At 36.4% G+C, this 20,868-nt stretch overlaps 1 non-coding gene and 4 pseudogenes across 1 annotated transcript; all 5 read left to right on the top strand.

Moving 5' to 3' along the window:
- Positions 1–3,494: 3,494 nt before the first annotated feature.
- Positions 3,495–3,727, top strand: LOC149877557 (U2 spliceosomal RNA; annotated as a pseudogene).
- Positions 3,728–5,525: 1,798 nt separating this feature from the next.
- Positions 5,526–5,663, top strand: LOC149877558 (U1 spliceosomal RNA; annotated as a pseudogene).
- A 5,262-nt stretch (positions 5,664–10,925) lies between these two features.
- LOC149877559 (U2 spliceosomal RNA) lies at positions 10,926–11,104 on the top strand (annotated as a pseudogene).
- Positions 11,105–16,873: 5,769 nt separating this feature from the next.
- On the top strand, positions 16,874–17,093 carry LOC149877560 (U2 spliceosomal RNA; annotated as a pseudogene).
- Positions 17,094–17,197: 104 nt separating this feature from the next.
- LOC149877561 (U1 spliceosomal RNA) lies at positions 17,198–17,361 on the top strand. The gene has a single exon (XR_016448157.1). It is a non-coding gene; the product is annotated as a U1 spliceosomal RNA (small nuclear RNA).
- Positions 17,362–20,868: the final 3,507 nt, after the last annotated feature.

Below are 20,868 nucleotides of genomic sequence, written 5' to 3' on the forward strand. Positions count from 1 at the left end.
ACATTTACCGCACACTCCACCCAAACGAACAACAATACACACACTATCACAGCCAGACAAAGACGAGAACAAGAATAGACAGAATTTACACAAGCAAGACTCTAAGACAATACATCACAAATGCAGAACACCAACCCACCACACTTTCAGACCATTATAACGCACCGACAATCACCATAAACGTACAGCCCCAACCGAGAGGAAGGGGATACTGGATACTGAACAACACCCTACTAAATGACAAGACATACATAGACCTCATGACAAAACAAATAACCATTCAAACAGAAAAACACCCAGACTTTAGACAAATACCAGAATGGTGGGAAAATACAAAAAAACAGATAAAAGAAACAACACTGAAATACGCACACAAACGACACAAACAGAACAAAACACAAGAACTGAGACTAACGAGAAAACTGAGAAACACACTGAGAAAGGAGGAACGGAAACATCTAGACAACACCATGAGCACGAACATTAGACACAAACTCGAACATATACAGAGACGAAAAGAAGAAGCCGCACGAATACGAACAAAACAGATACGGAACATAGACGGAGAACGCCCGACGAACTACTTTTGCAATTTAGAAAAACAAAGACAGGCACACCACGAAATAACGGAACTGAGAGACAAACAAGGACAATTACAGCAAGACCCCGAACAGATACTAAACGTTATGACGGACTTTTACGAATCACTATACACCAAAGAAGACCTGAACATACAGACACAGACAGAAATACTAACCGAAACGAAGACCCCCCGACTAACAGAAACACAAAGAAAATTATGCGACGAAGACTATACAGAACAAGAAATCACAACAGCACTACAAAACATGAAAAACGAAAAGACACCAGGCACAGACGGACTGACAGCGGAGTTCTATAAAAAATTCTGGCCGCTGTTGACAAAACACTTTACAAAAATGACAAACGCAGTACTGGACCGATCTTACTTAACACAATCACAAAGAGACGCTCTAATCACATGCATATACAAAAAAGGAGACAGAACAGACATAACAAACTGGCGACCTATCTCCCTACTGAACATAGACTACAAACTCATCACAAAGACAATGACGAACAGAATAAAAAATACATTACCACACATCATCAGCCAATACCAGACTGCATGCATCCCACACAGACAAATACACATGAACCTACTGTACACCAGAGACATTATAAAAATAGCAAACATCGAAGACATGAGAAACACAGCAATCATATCCATCGACCAAATAAAAGCATTCGACAGAGTAGACTGGACGTACCTTTTCAAAACACTGACGAAATACAACTACGGACCCAAGACTATACGAAACATAAAAACGCTATACACAAACATATCCACAAAAATAAAAACAAACGGACACATCTCACGACCGTTTTACCCGACAAGAGGGGTAAGACAAGGATGCCCTCTATCCATGACACTTTACATACTACAGGCAGACATACTAATACAAAACATAACACAAAACAAACACATAAAAGGCATAAAGACAAACTACAACGAAACAAAGGTAACAGCATACGCGGACGACACACTCTTCTACATCACGAAACTGAAATCCTTACAGAACCTAGACAAAACCCTACACAGATTCGAAACCGCTACCGGACAGAAACTCAACAGAGACAAATGCCAAGGACTGTGGATAGGACAAAACAAAGACAAAAAAACCGGACCGCTTGGCTTCGACTGGACAGAAAACAAAATACGCACACTAGGCCTGACTTTCCCCAATGACGGAACAGACGACATAACAGAAAACTGGAACAGATGTACACACAAATTCAAAAAACAAATACAAGACTGGAAGAGACAAAATCTGAGTATTAAGGGAAAAATCACAGTGGTGAACACCTTAATACTCAGCAAACTATGGCACACTCTACAAATACTACCGACACCAAACAAAAAACAGATTGACAAGACCATGACACCTATATACGACTTTATATGGAACAACGCGAAAACAAGAATCAACAAAACACAGCTACATCAGACAATACGCAACGGAGGACAAAACCTAATAGACATAAACACAAAAGCACAGACACTACAAACAAAATGGACGATCAAAATACTCACACACAATACACACATGCCATGGACAGACACAGCAATACACTTTTTAAACAGATACCGGAACGCAAGACAAAACAAATACACGCTATACACAGCCACCACACCCAACGAAAAACCCCCTATACCCAAAACATACAGAGACTTAATACACAACTGGGAGACATTTACCAAAGACATAAAAGTACAAGACGACACACTCGAAGCCATACTGAACCAACCGCTATACTATAACCCCCTACTGCCAACAAAACCCACTACAGAAAACCCGTTCCCCCCCCTACCGAGACCCACAAAACACACAAAAACGCAAGACATACAAATAATAGCAGACTTGTGTAACTTATCGACACCAGGACTACTCACAGCAGACAAACTAGAAATACCACACAAAACACTAACAGAAATAACAAAAAGGATACCGACCACATGGATGCACAAACTGAACACAGAAACACCAAATTACACATATCGCAAATACATCCCATCCATCCACATAGAAAACAAAAACAGAAAACTGACACAGATAACGAACAAACAAATATACCACAGAATACTGACATCAAAAATGACACCCCCCGACAGACATATAAAATGGAACAGAAAACTCCCACCCGGACAAACGCCCATAACAAAACGAGACTGGGACAGAAAATTTCAAAAACTACAAGACAGAAACCTATATAACAAAGCCAACGAAATACAATACAAATACATACACAGAAAACTCCCATCACTCAACACTATGCACAAATGGAACAAAAACATAGACAAAACATGCAAACGATGCGACAAAAACGAAACGGAAACATTGCAACACTGGTTCTACTACTGCCCAGACACACAGAAAATATGCATACAAATCATAAACATACTGAACACCATATACCCAAACGACAAATACAGCAATACCCTAAAATTTTTTCTTATGGGTATTGCAACCGCACAAGACAGAAGTATAGGCGACACATGCATAGACACCTTTTACGAAACAATACAACACACACGAAACGCACTGATTTTCGAAAACAAAAAACTAAACGCTCCACTGCACTTTCACACGCTACTAATAAAGAGACTGAGAACAGAAATAAAGACAGAAAACAAAAATCAAAACACTTACAAAACCGCTATTAAAATTTGCGACGAAAACATCAAAAAACATTACAAAAACACAACAACACAAAACAACATAACCCTCGACAAATAATATCCGTAATATATAAAATGTAAATAATGTAAATAAAAAAAAAAAAAAAAAAAAAAACTTGACTAAGTAAAAAAAAAAAAAAAAAAAAAAAAAAAAAAATATTATATAGCAAAAAATCAAATAAAAAATATATACGATTGTAAATAAATTTATCACGAAATTGTAAATATGTAAATTATACCGTCCACAGCTGCCCATGGCTGATGTGACGTAAAAGGAAATAAAAAAAAAAAAAAAAAAAAGATCAAGTGTAGTATCTGTTCTTATCAGTTTAATATCTGGTACGCCGGCATAGTCCGGCTCATATATTAATCTGATTTTTGGCATTTGGTCAAGGGATCGTAGGTTTACCTCGCCCTGACCGCGGGTTGCCTCGGCGTTGCACTACTGCTGAGTGCGGCCCATTAAAAAGAGAAAAGAAAAAAAAACGGAACGATGCGGTTAGGGTCCAATCAAAAAACCACAATTGCGAAGATTGGGGCACGTCCGAGGCTCCCCACACAACGGGAAAGGCATACTTACCTGACGGGGAAGTAAACCTGATCAACATGGGTCTTTTTTTTCTTCTCCTCAGGCTGAAGATCACAGCAGAGAATTACTAACTAGCGACCATCAAGAAAACTCATCTCGAATATGTCTTCATATGCCGAAGCTACAAAGAAACATCAAGCCTCGCGAGTGGAAAAAATAGTCGACATCAACATATTTATGGACCCTTCTGAATCTCAAAACCGCAAATACATTGAAACTCGTGCGAAAGAAATTAATGACGAGATCCACCGAATAATCGGCAGAGGAAAGGTTTCGAGCCTTACCCATAGAAGCAAAGGCCACTGGATCATAGAGTTCTATCAGACGATCGACGCTGATGCTTTTATAAATTCAGATCTGAAAATTAGTAACCATAACAGGACCATATCGAAAAAAAGAAGAACCGAAATTGGATTTTTGATTACATTTAAATGCGATCCGCTAATCAACGATGAAGAGCTACTCGAAGCATTAGACCCTTTTGTAGATGAAATATACACCATTACACACACAACCTACGATTTCGACAAAAGCCTCAGAGATGGCAGGAGACTTTTTCGAGTTAAACTCAAAGTACCGTTAAAAGACCTACCGCACTTCATAGAAATTGGGGGCGTGCGAGTCGCGATGCACTTCGCTGGAAAGTCCTTCCTGTGCGGAGTGTGCAAGAACTCGCATCCCCCGAATGCTAGATGCACAGAAATGAAAAAAAATGACGCCGAGATGAATAAAAACACAGAACCAACTAGTGACGAAGAAGAATCACCTAAGGAAAAAAATAATATCAGAGTGACCACCCAACCAGTAAATTTAAATGATTCTACTTTAGAAAAGAACACTATAACTTCGAACTCACAAAATAACATCCAAACAAATATCGAGGAAAAAGAACTTATCACCGACGAATATATATTTGACTTAATGAAGAAAGTGACCGCCACTGAAATAAACGAAGAATTTCAAGAAGAACTAAGAAGCCTACCATACGATATCCGTTGTTTATTAGTTGAAAAGCTTAATGAGTTAACCCAGAGCAGAAATTTAGATATAAGTGAAAAGGAGACAGAGTTCACTTTAGTAAAATCAAAAACAGAAATTAGGAAAGAAAAAAGACAACAAAAAGAAAGCGACGAGAAAACTACAAATAAAAGGAGCGGACCGCCTCCGACTCCAAGGAAAAAAGACATCAAGAGAATTAACACTTCTTAATGAAAGAAAATTAAAAACACTAAACATTTAATTTTAGTCAAATTTATTTCAAATTTTTATTTTTTAAACGCTATATTGTTAAAACATTATTTTCTATATAACCAAAGGAGGAGATAAAAACACGCGAACAACGCTCCATATAAGGCAATAATTTCTCAATGAAATTCGAATTCCAAAAAATAAGCAAATTTGAGACGCTTTTTTGAAGTAATCAACTCTGCTCTCCATTTGAAACTTTTAAACTTTTTCATTTCCTTTTTTTAGAATATTTTCTTTTGGTTACTTTTTCTGGCCTTTTTTTTTCACTTTTTCTTTTATTTTTTTGAGGCCACTTTTTGTTCGCGTCATGATAGTCACGAGATTATATATTTTTCATTTTTTTAATATTGTAAACGGAAACTCGTGTATATCATGACTAGGGTCCGCAAGGCAACTAGCTGGAGGACCCGAAATAAAAATCATAATATCTGATCAACATGGGGCTTCTTCCAGGGTGAGGCTCTTGCATTGCACTTCGCCTGGGCTGACCCCTGCGATTACCGCTAACGTCGGTAACTCGACCGTACAATTTCTGGTAGTGGGGGCCTGCGTTCGCGCTCGCCCCCTTTAAAGATGCAAAAAAAAAAAAACCCTCACTCAGCCCTCTATGAGTTACTGGACGTAAACGAGTATTTGAGAAAAGGTATATTTTATGTGTATTTATATGTTATGTATATATCCTCGAGTGAAGATTTGTCAGTGAGAAGGTAAACAAAGCTTCCTAAAAGTGTAAACACATTTTATTTCGTTCAAAAGTTCTTTGTTGTTGTTGTTGTTTTTTTTTCTTTCTTATAAAATCAATGAAAATCTAGTCGCAAACAGTAAGCGTGATCGAACGGCTGCAACACCAGAAATCATACAATGTGTGGCTGTAATAAAAAACAATAATGGTAACAATTGTTGAAAGAAAAAAAAAATAGTCGCAATAATAAAATTATGATAATAATAGTAAGATTGAAAATAATAACAATCGTAATAATGGTAATAAAAGATGATGATAGCAATAACAGACTAATAATAATACCAACAGCAATGATAATAACGATAATAACAATCGTAATAATCATAAAAAATAAGTAATGGCAATAACAAACTAACAGTAATGATAGTAACAACAATAGTAACAATTTCCATCCATTTTTGTATATTTCATATTGGATTCTGGTATATTTTTTGACTTGTAGTTTATGACTTGAAAACAGCTATTATTGCATGTTTGGATCAGTTACAGCAAGTCTACAAATCAACTTCGCGTAAGTTTCCAATGCCTTAACAATAATCTTTGAACAGGTGTGTAGCTATGAAATTAGCCTTTGGTATTGTTTAGATTGCCGTTTTGGAACGATTGCAACATAGCCTGAATGTTTGGCAACACACCGCTGCTCGCGATTGTAACACCAAACAACAGCTTGTTTAACTTCTTCGTCGTTGCGAACAGCTAGCTGCAAACGACGAGGAATGATCCTGGCTCTCTGGTTATCGCGTGCAGCATTACCAGCTAGCTCTAACATTTTCGGCGGAGAGGTTTTCAAAAACTCCAGCTAAGTAGATGGTGCGCCTAAACCGATGAGATTAGACACGACCAACAGGAAACTGAAGAAAGCCACTCTTAGCCTTAGCTTTTCCACCTTTTCCACGTGCTTACATTTTGTTTTCTACTGAAAACAGACTGACAGACTAGAGATCTCGTGCGGCTTTTTGTTAAACAGAAAAGAGTTTTTTGACCAATAGTGAAAAAGAAATAAACAATGCTCAAATGACGTAATCTTTTAAAAACCAATAGAAGTGCGTAGAACGGAAAAGTTATCAAGTTGGAAACCACAAATCTACTTTAAATTAAATCCAGTTGCAATGCAATGAAAACAAAGAAGAAAAAATTTTCACTGCTAAGCTCGTCGAAATGATCTGACGCACCAAAAGCCGGAGGAAAACAAGCGCCAAAGGTGGCAAAAAAAGGCGAGAAGCGCGCTGGTAAGAAAGGCGGAAAAGTCGCTGGAACTGGTGACAAGAAGCGCAAGAGAAAGAGACGAGAGTCTTATGCCACACAAATTTTAAAAACATTATACGCATTAGAAAATGGGTTCAAATGAAAATATCTGTTGCAATCGTTATATTTTATGGAGCAAACATCGCCGAGAACAAATTAGCTGCTAAAATAAAATACTCGAGTTGTTCTAATCCGTCTTAGTCTATGAACAACTGAAAACCTATTTGTTTTTTGTTGTTGTTGTTTTTTTGTTTGACTTGTTTTCTTTCTTCATTTTTTTTTTTTTTTTTCTTTTTTAGAAACGAAAACTATAAGAACTCTATTCCTGCAAAAAAAAAAAAATCAAATTTTAGCAAATTACTATTGGCTCCTAGTATTGTTTGTTTGTCACCATGTTTGTGTGCGTCAAGAATGTATAAATTGCATTGAGAATTGTCAATCAAACCAGAGTCCGATTTTTCTTTTTCATTTCTTCGTTGATGATTATAGAAAGACAAACAGCAGCACATTTCTTCCTTCCAGGCGTTGTATACTTATTTAATTATATTCTTATTGGCGCTTACAAGACAGTTAATGTAGTCTTTTGTGGTAAATTTTAAAACTATTAAGCATTAATTGGATAGTTACGAAATAACGAATGTTGTTAATGCTGGTAAGAAAATACTAATAACAAGGAAGTGGATGCAATGTGCTACCGTTAGTACTAACCATAATTTGATCACAAATGGAAAAGAAAGAAAAGAAAACAAAAAACTGTTTGAATAATTTCTTTTGAATAACGAATGTTTTTCTTTAGGAAGGTTGCAGAAAATAAAAGATTGAGAGAGCTTAACTACTTCTTGATTAGAATATGATCATTTTATGTGCAACTGAGGCAGAACATGGTTTTTACAAATCATTATTCAAATTTAATCATTAGATCTTGCTAAAATTTTTGTTTTTTTGTCATTAAATGCAAAAAATCTAACTTCTGCTTTTTTTTAAAAAAGAATCACACAAAGGCTTTGGCACTAGTATGAAACCGCAAGCTCTAAGATATCTAAAAGCATGCACTATCTTCCGACCATTCGCTGGGCACGGAAAAAACACATACTACATTTTAGTCACTGTGTATTAAGGTATGCATCAAATACTTGCCAATCGTATTTCGTTCATTTCGGGGTTTCGGGAAGGGGAACAATGAAATAAAAAAAAAAAGCCTACGATCGAATGATCGCGTACACTTTTCATCATTTAACTGACAGGTAAACTGAAGGAGTTACTACGCTCCACGAATTTAGTTTAACTTAGTTACTTAGTTACTACGATCTTAGTTTAACAACGGTGTAGTGGTTACGCGCAGTCCTACTAAAGTTTTTGGTGTCGGCCTAGCGTCAAGGAGCCGAAAAGGTGCTTTTGGTTTGTTTCTAATAAAAAAAAAAAAAAAAAAAAAAAAAAAAAATGAAAGAAAAGAGTATCTAAGGCAAAACCAAGACAAGTGAGTTTAGAGGAGTTCCATTTAAGTTTTTATCATTTATCAAGAATGCTTTAAGTAACAAAAAGTACTGCGCTACTTATTTTCAATGTTTTCTACCTTATATTTTAAAACTTGAAGCAGTTTAGCCACTACTGTTTTGTACACTTTACTCTCTCAAGTCTTCAAAAATACTTAAAAGTAGTTCCTGATTTAAAAAAAAAAATAATGCTTAGAAATAAATTTGCATTTTTAGGGGTAGTCACAAGAGACTTTCAGAGTCCGTCTTGAGTTCCTGAAATATCTGTATTAAAATCTGCACTACCACTGCTACTACTGCTACTCACAAGAGCATCCCAGTGAGCGAGGAAAAGTGAGGAGTTCTTCTCGCTCGTATCGGTGAGTGAAACAGAAGAAGCATCTTTCTGAGAATATCTCTTTAGTTTGTTCACAGCTTTATTTCTTTTACAGTTAAACTGACACAAGGCCAACAAATGAATGGTCAATTAGGGATACTTTTCAATGGACAATCTGTACAAGTCCACTTCTTTAAAACAATCCTTTAGTTTGATGAAAGATACGTGACAATTTTTTTTTTTTTAAATGGCATGTTCAATGCACTTTGAATCAAACCTTTTGTTTGGCTTTTTCATAACATGGCTTTTCAATGTTTTACAGAGTTTTTGTTAAAATTAACCCAGCCTCAGGTAGCAAGTCTAAGCATTGAAAATAAAATATCGAAAGTACTGAATTTTGAGTGTACATATGGTTCTGGGGCAAGGTTGGTTAAGGGTTAAGTTAGGTTAGCATCAGACTTGGCTCAATTGTGGCTGTAACTTAATTGTAATTAAATGTATTTTCATGAAGTAATTGTTATTGTATTTTATAAGGTACAGTCACAAGTAATTGTAATGATATGACTTGTAAGTGAATTACAAGTCCAAGTCATTGTAATTCAGTTGCTATTAAAATTTCAAGTAATCCTAATTCAATTACATTTACAATTGAAATTGACCCAAGTCTGCTAGATAGTATTTTTAAATTTGTTCTCCATCAATCCTGAGGTTCTATGATTTAAGCAAATACATTTTTAGGCTTGATTTAGGTTGGGCAGTATGTAAAAAATGTAATATATTAAAAATTTTTAAAAAAAACTTTGCATTGTTCCATTCACCACACTCTGTGAGTTTGTGAAAAATCGAGATAAGATGTGCAAGGCTTTTCATGAGTTTCTTCGTTATCTCTGCCATAAATTCATTAGTTGGCCTGACAATCTGCAATTGCTCCATTGCAAAGTTCCCTGCAGTTTTCTGTATGGCTCTGTGGCTATTAGCATGAATAGAAATCAATTTGTTGACATTCCACCTGATTATGATGAAGGCAAGCTATATCTTCCAGTATGGTGCTATCTCTATCAGTCCCATGGTTATCTGTGGTCCAGGACTGAGAGCGCACTGTTTAAATGTCCTAAGGTATTGGCATGACGCATGGATGCATGAATATATGTATGTATGTATGTATGTATGGAAGTTTGTTTGTATGTATGTATGTATGTATGTATGTATGTATGTATGTATGGAAAATTGTATGTAAGTATGTATGCATGTTTGAATGTAAGTATGTATGCGCGTTTGTGTGTATGCATGCATTACTTTTGCTAACATGATGCTGTCAACTGTAATTTAGGGTCATAAGTTTGTCCTTTTCCATTTGTCGTTTGATGTTTTGAGTGTTTTAGGTCACTTTTTTAAATTGTTTTACCTTTTTGTCAGTAAACATTTAAGGAGTTCATTTCTTCCAATAAAATGCTTTGTTTAATTTATATGTAAACTGAAATATTTCAAAAATATTTCTTGCTACTCAGTTTAAAGTCTTAAATTAGTTTACACCGTCCAAATTTTTAAACTTCAACTTTGTTTTTTAGATTTTAGTTTGTGAGAAATTGCTATTTGGGAAAAGTTTGAGGCTAATGACAAACAAATCTTCCTAAGCTCTGCTGTTTTGGTGATGGATTAAAGTACCATCGTTACAACAGATGAAAAGAACATTTAAATACAGAGGTTCTCCAAATGTTTTTTGACAGAAAAAATCTGTCGGGGCGCTAGTATTTTGAGTTGATTTTGGATTGTTCAACTTGGCTTTTGATCGCATTATGCATTTGAATCTGCTGCTGCCCAGTGTTATTTTTAAATCTTGGTTAGTTGGGTTATTTCTGAAAGAAGGTTAAAAAACCCAAATGTTTTAGAATGAAATTGTTGCAGTTTTAGTTTCATACAACGAGCCCATGTTTTCATTGTTCAAACTTACAGTTACCCATCGACTTATTCAAATGCCCACAAGTTTTTTCGTTCAAAGGGAGGGAGCCAGCACACAAATTCGTTGAAAAAGTATCGCTTCTCGGCCTAATGGCTAAGATCAAGTGTAGTATCTTTTAGTGATTTTAGTAAAGTTTTAATAAAGTTTATCTTGAGTTCTTTCTTATTGAGTTTTTAAAAAAATTAGTTTTACTTGCTTCGGTGGTTTATTTATGGTTTTGCATCTCGCTGCGAAGACTTAGAGACACCCCGCGTAAGAGACTATTTTCCTTCAAAACTTTTTTTCTCCTCCGTAGAGGCGAAAACGTAACTTTCCTCTGTAGCGAAGCCTTTGCTACAGAAACTTTTAAAAAACACTTACCCAAGTGAAAAACTTTAAAGATATACAGTTCGCTGTATATCTTCTTTTTTTAATTTTTTTAAGCCGAATTTATTCGCAGAGTTTTCTCCTAGGTTTCTTTTGACAAAAACCTAGAACACTTTCTTTAGCTACCCTAGCTAAACAAAAGAAACAGCCCTAAAAAGCAAAACAAAAAAATAAAAGCAGAGCGTAAACTAAATCAAATCGCAAAAAATGGAAACTCTCAAAGTCCAATCGATTTCAAAGCTAACTACTTCTGAAACCAAAGCAGAAGGCATTTCAAATAGCCAAAAAATTGTTGAGAACGGTCAGCCACATTCTACTGACCAACAAAAAATCAAATCTGCTGACCCGAAACCTTCAAACGAAGACGCAAACAAACAAAAAAACGGGTCAGCACTTTCTTTTGCAGAGGCGCTGAAAAAGAAACAGCCCGGAACAGCACCACCACAAGACTTCCAAACAAACACAAAAGAAGCCGAAAAAAGAGCTTTAAAAGAGGAAATACACTCCCGGATCTTTCAACTAATGTCCTTTACCAAAGACCAAACCCCAAATGGAATAGAAAAAAAAGTGGGAGAAATACAAGTAGCAATCCAAAAGGTGATTGGCCCAGGATGCATAACATCCATACAATATACGGGAAGGGGCCAATACACGGTAGAACTTAAATCGAAAGAGAAAGTCCAAGAGCTAACTCTAAAGGGATTAAACATTCCGGGAGAATTACAGAAGACAACAATCAAACCGAGAAGAAACCAAGTACTATTAATCACGATCAAGACAGACGCATCGGTACTAAACCAAGAGATCTATGAAGAGCTTAAAGATTTTGGTAAGATAGTAAATATTTCTTACGGATATTACACAAGCAACAACCAAATACGAGACGGACGGAGACTCGTTCACATCATCCCGACTGTTGACGTAAGCAAAATACCTCCGACAATTAAGATAGACAACAGGCTGCACCACCTATATTTCAGGGGAAAAAACACGACACCCATACACAAACCAAGAGACACACAAGAGCTACTGGCAGACCTAGCAATTTCAGACACTGACGAAATGTCACAAGATGAGGACGAAGACGGGGAAATAGAAAAAACACAAAAACAAGAAGCAGACAAACCCCATAACATACAAAACGCAACAAACGGAGAGACGGAAAAGAAAAAACAAATGACGCTGATACCCAAACCAGCACCCAGACCCCAAACAAGCATAACGCTACCACACAAAACGGAAACCCAACCAGTACCGACAACAACAAAAAAGCAAGACAACACAAACGAAAAAAACACTGAGCTTGAACACACCAACAACGCTGACGTCACAAGACAGTCACAAAACTCGACACCGACTCCTACACCAATGGAAACAGAGCCTACGGTGACGGACACAAAAACAGACACCCAACAAAAACCTACGAAAAGAAAAAGTGTGACGACGCCAACAAAAGAAACTAAAATGAACGACATAAAAACGAAACGAAAACCTAACCGACCAGAGACCTAACTTAACCAACTACACACACGATATCTCCAAACTAAAAAATAAAAATAAAAATGACTATTACAATAAAAACAATGAATACGGCTGGTATGCGAAATCTCCAGAGAAGAAGGGAGATTTTGCATAACATACAGCAATCAGAACAACACATAACTTTTCTACAAGAGACGCACATCACGCCTGACTTGTACAGACAAACAGCTACGCTATGCACAGGCACCATACTATTCAGCTCCGGAAAACAAAACACCGACGGAACACTCATACACATAAAAGACCCTACAATCAAACCGACAAACACCGTAAACGACGTACAAGGTAAATACCAAATCACAGACATACACATTGACAAACTAGACATTACTATGATAAACGTATACGCACCATCAGGAAACACCACACAACACCAATACAAACGAAAAGAATTCTGGGAAAACCTAAAAAACATACTATGCACGCCCAGAATTCGAGACAGACATTACATACTGGCGGGGGACTTTAACGTAACACTATCAGACAAAGACAGACGTTCACCAGCACTACAAAAATACAGATGCATTTCACAACACGCACTACAAGACCTTATTTACACTTTAGACGTAGAAGACATTTACCGCACACTCCACCCAAACGAACAACAATACACACACTATCACAGCCAGACAAAGACGAGAACAAGAATAGACAGAATTTACACAAGCAAGACTCTAAGACAATACATCACAAATGCAGAACACCAACCCACCACACTTTCAGACCATTATAACGCACCGACAATCACCATAAACGTACAGCCCCAACCGAGAGGAAGGGGATACTGGATACTGAACAACACCCTACTAAATGACAAGACATACATAGACCTCATGACAAAACAAATAACCATTCAAACAGAAAAACACCCAGACTTTAGACAAATACCAGAATGGTGGGAAAATACAAAAAAACAGATAAAAGAAACAACACTGAAATACGCACACAAACGACACAAACAGAACAAAACACAAGAACTGAGACTAACGAGAAAACTGAGAAACACACTGAGAAAGGAGGAACGGAAACATCTAGACAACACCATGAGCACGAACATTAGACACAAACTCGAACATATACAGAGACGAAAAGAAGAAGCCGCACGAATACGAACAAAACAGATACGGAACATAGACGGAGAACGCCCGACGAACTACTTTTGCAATTTAGAAAAACAAAGACAGGCACACCACGAAATAACGGAACTGAGAGACAAACAAGGACAATTACAGCAAGACCCCGAACAGATACTAAACGTTATGACGGACTTTTACGAATCACTATACACCAAAGAAGACCTGAACATACAGACACAGACAGAAATACTAACCGAAACGAAGACCCCCCGACTAACAGAAACACAAAGAAAATTATGCGACGAAGACTATACAGAACAAGAAATCACAACAGCACTACAAAACATGAAAAACGAAAAGACACCAGGCACAGACGGACTGACAGCGGAGTTCTATAAAAAATTCTGGCCGCTGTTGACAAAACACTTTACAAAAATGACAAACGCAGTACTGGACCGATCTTACTTAACACAATCACAAAGAGACGCTCTAATCACATGCATATACAAAAAAGGAGACAGAACAGACATAACAAACTGGCGACCTATCTCCCTACTGAACATAGACTACAAACTCATCACAAAGACAATGACGAACAGAATAAAAAATACATTACCACACATCATCAGCCAATACCAGACTGCATGCATCCCACACAGACAAATACACATGAACCTACTGTACACCAGAGACATTATAAAAATAGCAAACATCGAAGACATGAGAAACACAGCAATCATATCCATCGACCAAATAAAAGCATTCGACAGAGTAGACTGGACGTACCTTTTCAAAACACTGACGAAATACAACTACGGACCCAAGACTATACGAAACATAAAAACGCTATACACAAACATATCCACAAAAATAAAAACAAACGGACACATCTCACGACCGTTTTACCCGACAAGAGGGGTAAGACAAGGATGCCCTCTATCCATGACACTTTACATACTACAGGCAGACATACTAATACAAAACATAACACAAAACAAACACATAAAAGGCATAAAGACAAACTACAACGAAACAAAGGTAACAGCATACGCGGACGACACACTCTTCTACATCACGAAACTGAAATCCTTACAGAACCTAGACAAAACCCTACACAGATTCGAAACCGCTACCGGACAGAAACTCAACAGAGACAAATGCCAAGGACTGTGGATAGGACAAAACAAAGACAAAAAAACCGGACCGCTTGGCTTCGACTGGACAGAAAACAAAATACGCACACTAGGCCTGACTTTCCCCAATGACGGAACAGACGACATAACAGAAAACTGGAACAGATGTACACACAAATTCAAAAAACAAATACAAGACTGGAAGAGACAAAATCTGAGTATTAAGGGAAAAATCACAGTGGTGAACACCTTAATACTCAGCAAACTATGGCACACTCTACAAATACTACCGACACCAAACAAAAAACAGATTGACAAGACCATGACACCTATATACGACTTTATATGGAACAACGCGAAAACAAGAATCAACAAAACACAGCTACATCAGACAATACGCAACGGAGGACAAAACCTAATAGACATAAACACAAAAGCACAGACACTACAAACAAAATGGACGATCAAAATACTCACACACAATACACACATGCCATGGACAGACACAGCAATACACTTTTTAAACAGATACCGGAACGCAAGACAAAACAAATACACGCTATACACAGCCACCACACCCAACGAAAAACCCCCTATACCCAAAACATACAGAGACTTAATACACAACTGGGAGACATTTACCAAAGACATAAAAGTACAAGACGACACACTCGAAGCCATACTGAACCAACCGCTATACTATAACCCCCTACTGCCAACAAAACCCACTACAGAAAACCCGTTCCCCCCCCTACCGAGACCCACAAAACACACAAAAACGCAAGACATACAAATAATAGCAGACTTGTGTAACTTATCGACACCAGGACTACTCACAGCAGACAAACTAGAAATACCACACAAAACACTAACAGAAATAACAAAAAGGATACCGACCACATGGATGCACAAACTGAACACAGAAACACCAAATTACACATATCGCAAATACATCCCATCCATCCACATAGAAAACAAAAACAGAAAACTGACACAGATAACGAACAAACAAATATACCACAGAATACTGACATCAAAAATGACACCCCCCGACAGACATATAAAATGGAACAGAAAACTCCCACCCGGACAAACGCCCATAACAAAACGAGACTGGGACAGAAAATTTCAAAAACTACAAGACAGAAACCTATATAACAAAGCCAACGAAATACAATACAAATACATACACAGAAAACTCCCATCACTCAACACTATGCACAAATGGAACAAAAACATAGACAAAACATGCAAACGATGCGACAAAAACGAAACGGAAACATTGCAACACTGGTTCTACTACTGCCCAGACACACAGAAAATATGCATACAAATCATAAACATACTGAACACCATATACCCAAACGACAAATACAGCAATACCCTAAAATTTTTTCTTATGGGTATTGCAACCGCACAAGACAGAAGTATAGGCGACACATGCATAGACACCTTTTACGAAACAATACAACACACACGAAACGCACTGATTTTCGAAAACAAAAAACTAAACGCTCCACTGCACTTTCACACGCTACTAATAAAGAGACTGAGAACAGAAATAAAGACAGAAAACAAAAATCAAAACACTTACAAAACCGCTATTAAAATTTGCGACGAAAACATCAAAAAACATTACAAAAACACAACAACACAAAACAACATAACCCTCGACAAATAATATCCGTAATATATAAAATGTAAATAATGTAAATAAAAAAAAAAAAAAAAAAAAAAAAAAAAAAAAAAAAAAAAAAAACTTGACTAAGTAAAAAAAAAAAAAAAAAAAAAAAAAAAAAAAAAAAAATATTATATAGCAAAAAATCAAATAAAAAATATATACGATTGTAAATAAATTTATCACGAAATTGTAAATATGTAAATTATACCGTCCACAGCTGCCCATGGCTGATGTGACGTAAAAGGAAATAAAAAAAAAAAAAAAAAAAAAAAAAAGATCAAGTGTAGTATCTGTTCTTATCAGTTTAATATCTGGTACGCCGGCATAGTCCGGCTCATATATTAATCTGATTTTTGGCATTTGGTCAAGGGATCGTAGGTTTACCTCGCCCTGACCGCGGGTTGCCTCGGCGTTGCACTACTGCTGAGTGCGGCCCATTAAAAAGAGAAAAGAAAAAAAAACGGAACGATGCGGTTAGGGTCCAATCAAAAAACCACAATTGCGAAGATTGGGGCACGTCCGAGGCTCCCCACACAACGGGAAAGGCATACTTACCTGACGGGGAAGTAAACCTGATCAACATGGGGCTTCTTCCAGGGTGAGGCTCTTGCATTGCACTTCGCCTGGGCTGACCCCTGCGATTACCGCTAACGTCGGTAACTCGACCGTACAATTTCTGGTAGTGGGGGCCTGCGTTCGCGCTCGCCCCCTTTAAAGATGCAAAAAAAAAAAAACCCTCACTCAGCCCTCTATGAGTTACTGGACGTAAACGAGTATTTGAGAAAAGGTATATTTTATGTGTATTTATATGTTATGTATATATCCTCGAGTGAAGATTTGTCAGTGAGAAGGTAAACAAAGCTTCCTAAAAGTGTAAACACATTTTATTTCGTTCAAAAGTTCTTTGTTGTTGTTGTTGTTTTTTTTTCTTTCTTATAAAATCAATGAAAATCTAGTCGCAAACAGTAAGCGTGATCGAACGGCTGCAACACCAGAAATCATACAATGTGTGGCTGTAATAAAAAACAATAATGGTAACAATTGTTGAAAGAAAAAAAAAATAGTCGCAATAATAAAATTATGATAATAATAGTAAGATTGAAAATAATAACAATCGTAATAATGGTAATAAAAGATGATGATAGCAATAACAGACTAATAATAATACCAACAGCAATGATAATAACGATAATAACAATCGTAATAATCATAAAAAATAAGTAATGGCAATAACAAACTAACAGTAATGATAGTAACAACAATAGTAACAATTTCCATCCATTTTTGTATATTTCATATTGGATTCTGGTATATTTTTTGACTTGTAGTTTATGACTTGAAAACAGCTATTATTGCATGTTTGGATCAGTTACAGCAAGTCTACAAATCAACTTCGCGTAAGTTTCCAATGCCTTAACAATAATCTTTGAACAGGTGTGTAGCTATGAAATTAGCCTTTGGTATTGTTTAGATTGCCGTTTTGGAACGATTGCAACATAGCCTGAATGTTTGGCAACACACCGCTGCTCGCGATTGTAACACCAAACAACAGCTTGTTTAACTTCTTCGTCGTTGCGAACAGCTAGCTGCAAACGACGAGGAATGATCCTGGCTCTCTGGTTATCGCGTGCAGCATTACCAGCTAGCTCTAACATTTTCGGCGGAGAGGTTTTCAAAAACTCCAGCTAAGTAGATGGTGCGCCTAAACCGATGAGATTAGACACGACCAACAGGAAACTGAAGAAAGCCACTCTTAGCCTTAGCTTTTCCACCTTTTCCACGTGCTTACATTTTGTTTTCTACTGAAAACAGACTGACAGACTAGAGATCTCGTGCGGCTTTTTGTTAAACAGAAAAGAGTTTTTTGACCATTAGTGAAAAAGAAATAAACAATGCTCAAATGACGTAATCTTTTAAAAACCAATAGAAGTGCGTAGAACGGAAAAGTTATCAAGTTGGAAACCACAAATCTACTTTAAATTAAATCCAGTTGCAATGCAATGAAAACAAAGAAGAAAAAATTTTCACTGCTAAGCTCGTCGAAATGATCTGACGCACCAAAAGCCGGAGGAAAACAAGCGCCAAAGGTGGCAAAAAAAGGCGAGAAGCGCGCTGGTAAGAAAGGCGGAAAAGTCGCTGGAACTGGTGACAAGAAGCGCAAGAGAAAGAGACGAGAGTCTTATGCCACACAAATTTTAAAAACATTATACGCATTAGAAAATGGGTTCAAATGAAAATATCTGTTGCAATCGTTATATTTTATGGAGCAAACATCGCCGAGAACAAATTAGCTGCTAAAATAAAATACTCGAGTTGTTCTAATCCGTCTTAGTCTATGAACAACTGAAAACCTATTTGTTTTTTGTTGTTGTTGTTTTTTTGTTTGACTTGTTTTCTTTCTTCATTTTTTTTTTTTTTTTTCTTTTTTAGAAACGAAAACTATAAGAACTCTATTCCTGCAAAAAAAAAAAAATCAAATTTTAGCAAATTACTATTGGCTCCTAGTATTGTTTGTTTGTCACCATGTTTGTGTGCGTCAAGAATGTATAAATTGCATTGAGAATTGTCAATCAAACCAGAGTCCGATTTTTCTTTTTCATTTCTTCGTTGATGATTATAGAAAGACAAACAGCAGCACATTTCTTCCTTCCAGGCGTTGTATACTTATTTAATTATATTCTTATTGGCGCTTACAAGACAGTTAATGTAGTCTTTTGTGGTAAATTTTAAAACTATTAAGCATTAATTGGATAGTTACGAAATAACGAATGTTGTTAATGCTGGTAAGAAAATACTAATAACAAGGAAGTGGATGCAATGTGCTACCGTTAGTACTAACCATAATTTGATCACAAATGGAAAAGAAAGAAAAGAAAACAAAAAACTGTTTGAATAATTTCTTTTGAATAACGAATGTTTTTCTTTAGGAAGGTTGCAGAAAATAAAAGATTGAGAGAGCTTAACTACTTCTTGATTAGAATATGATCATTTTATGTGCAACTGAGGCAGAACATGGTTTTTACAAATCATTATTCAAATTTAATCATTAGATCTTGCTAAAATTTTTGTTTTTTTGTCATTAAATGCAAAAAATCTAACTTCTGCTTTTTTTTAAAAAAGAATCACACAAAGGCTTTGGCACTAGTATGAAACCGCAAGCTCTAAGATATCTAAAAGCATGCACTATCTTCCGACCATTCGCTGGGCACGGAAAAAACACATACTACATTTTAGTCACTGTGTATTAAGGTATGCATCAAATACTTGCCAATCGTATTTCGTTCATTTCGGGGTTTCGGGAAGGGGAACAATGAAATAAAAAAAAAAAGCCTACGATCGAATGATCGCGTACACTTTTCATCATTTAACTGACAGGTAAACTGAAGGAGTTACTACGCTCCACGAATTTAGTTTAACTTAGTTACTTAGTTACTACGATCTTAGTTTAACAACGGTGTAGTGGTTACGCGCAGTCCTACTAAAGTTTTTGGTGTCGGCCTAGCGTCAAGGAGCCGAAAAGGTGCTTTTGGTTTGTTTCTAATAAAAAAAAAAAAAAAAAAAAAAAAAAAAAATGAAAGAAAAGAGTATCTAAGGCAAAACCAAGACAAGTGAGTTTAGAGGAGTTCCATTTAAGTTTTTATCATTTATCAAGAATGCTTTAAGTAACAAAAAGTACTGCGCTACTTATTTTCAATGTTTTCTACCTTATATTTTAAAACTTGAAGCAGTTTAGCCACTACTGTTTTGTACACTTTACTCTCTCAAGTCTTCAAAAATACTTAAAAGTAGTTCCTGATTTAAAAAAAAAAATAATGCTTAGAAATAAATTTGCATTTTTAGGGGTAGTCACAAGAGACTTTCAGAGTCCGTCTTGAGTTCCTGAAATATCTGTATTAAAATCTGCACTACCACTGCTACTACTGCTACTCACAAGAGCATCCCAGTGAGCGAGGAAAAGTGAGGAGTTCTTCTCGCTCGTATCGGTGAGTGAAACAGAAGAAGCATCTTTCTGAGAATATCTCTTTAGTTTGTTCACAGCTTTATTTCTTTTACAGTTAAACTGACACAAGGCCAACAAATGAATGGTCAATTAGGGATACTTTTCAATGGACAATCTGTACAAGTCCACTTCTTTAAAACAATCCTTTAGTTTGATGAAAGATACGTGACAATTTTTTTTTTTTTAAATGGCATGTTCAATGCACTTTGAATCAAACC

Source organism: Hydra viridissima, unplaced genomic scaffold (assembly GCF_058129835.1).
Source record: "Hydra viridissima isolate aposymbiotic clone 2 unplaced genomic scaffold, HvirCarnegie_v1 scaffold_16, whole genome shotgun sequence".
Lineage (NCBI taxonomy): Eukaryota > Metazoa > Cnidaria > Hydrozoa > Anthoathecata > Hydridae > Hydra > Hydra viridissima.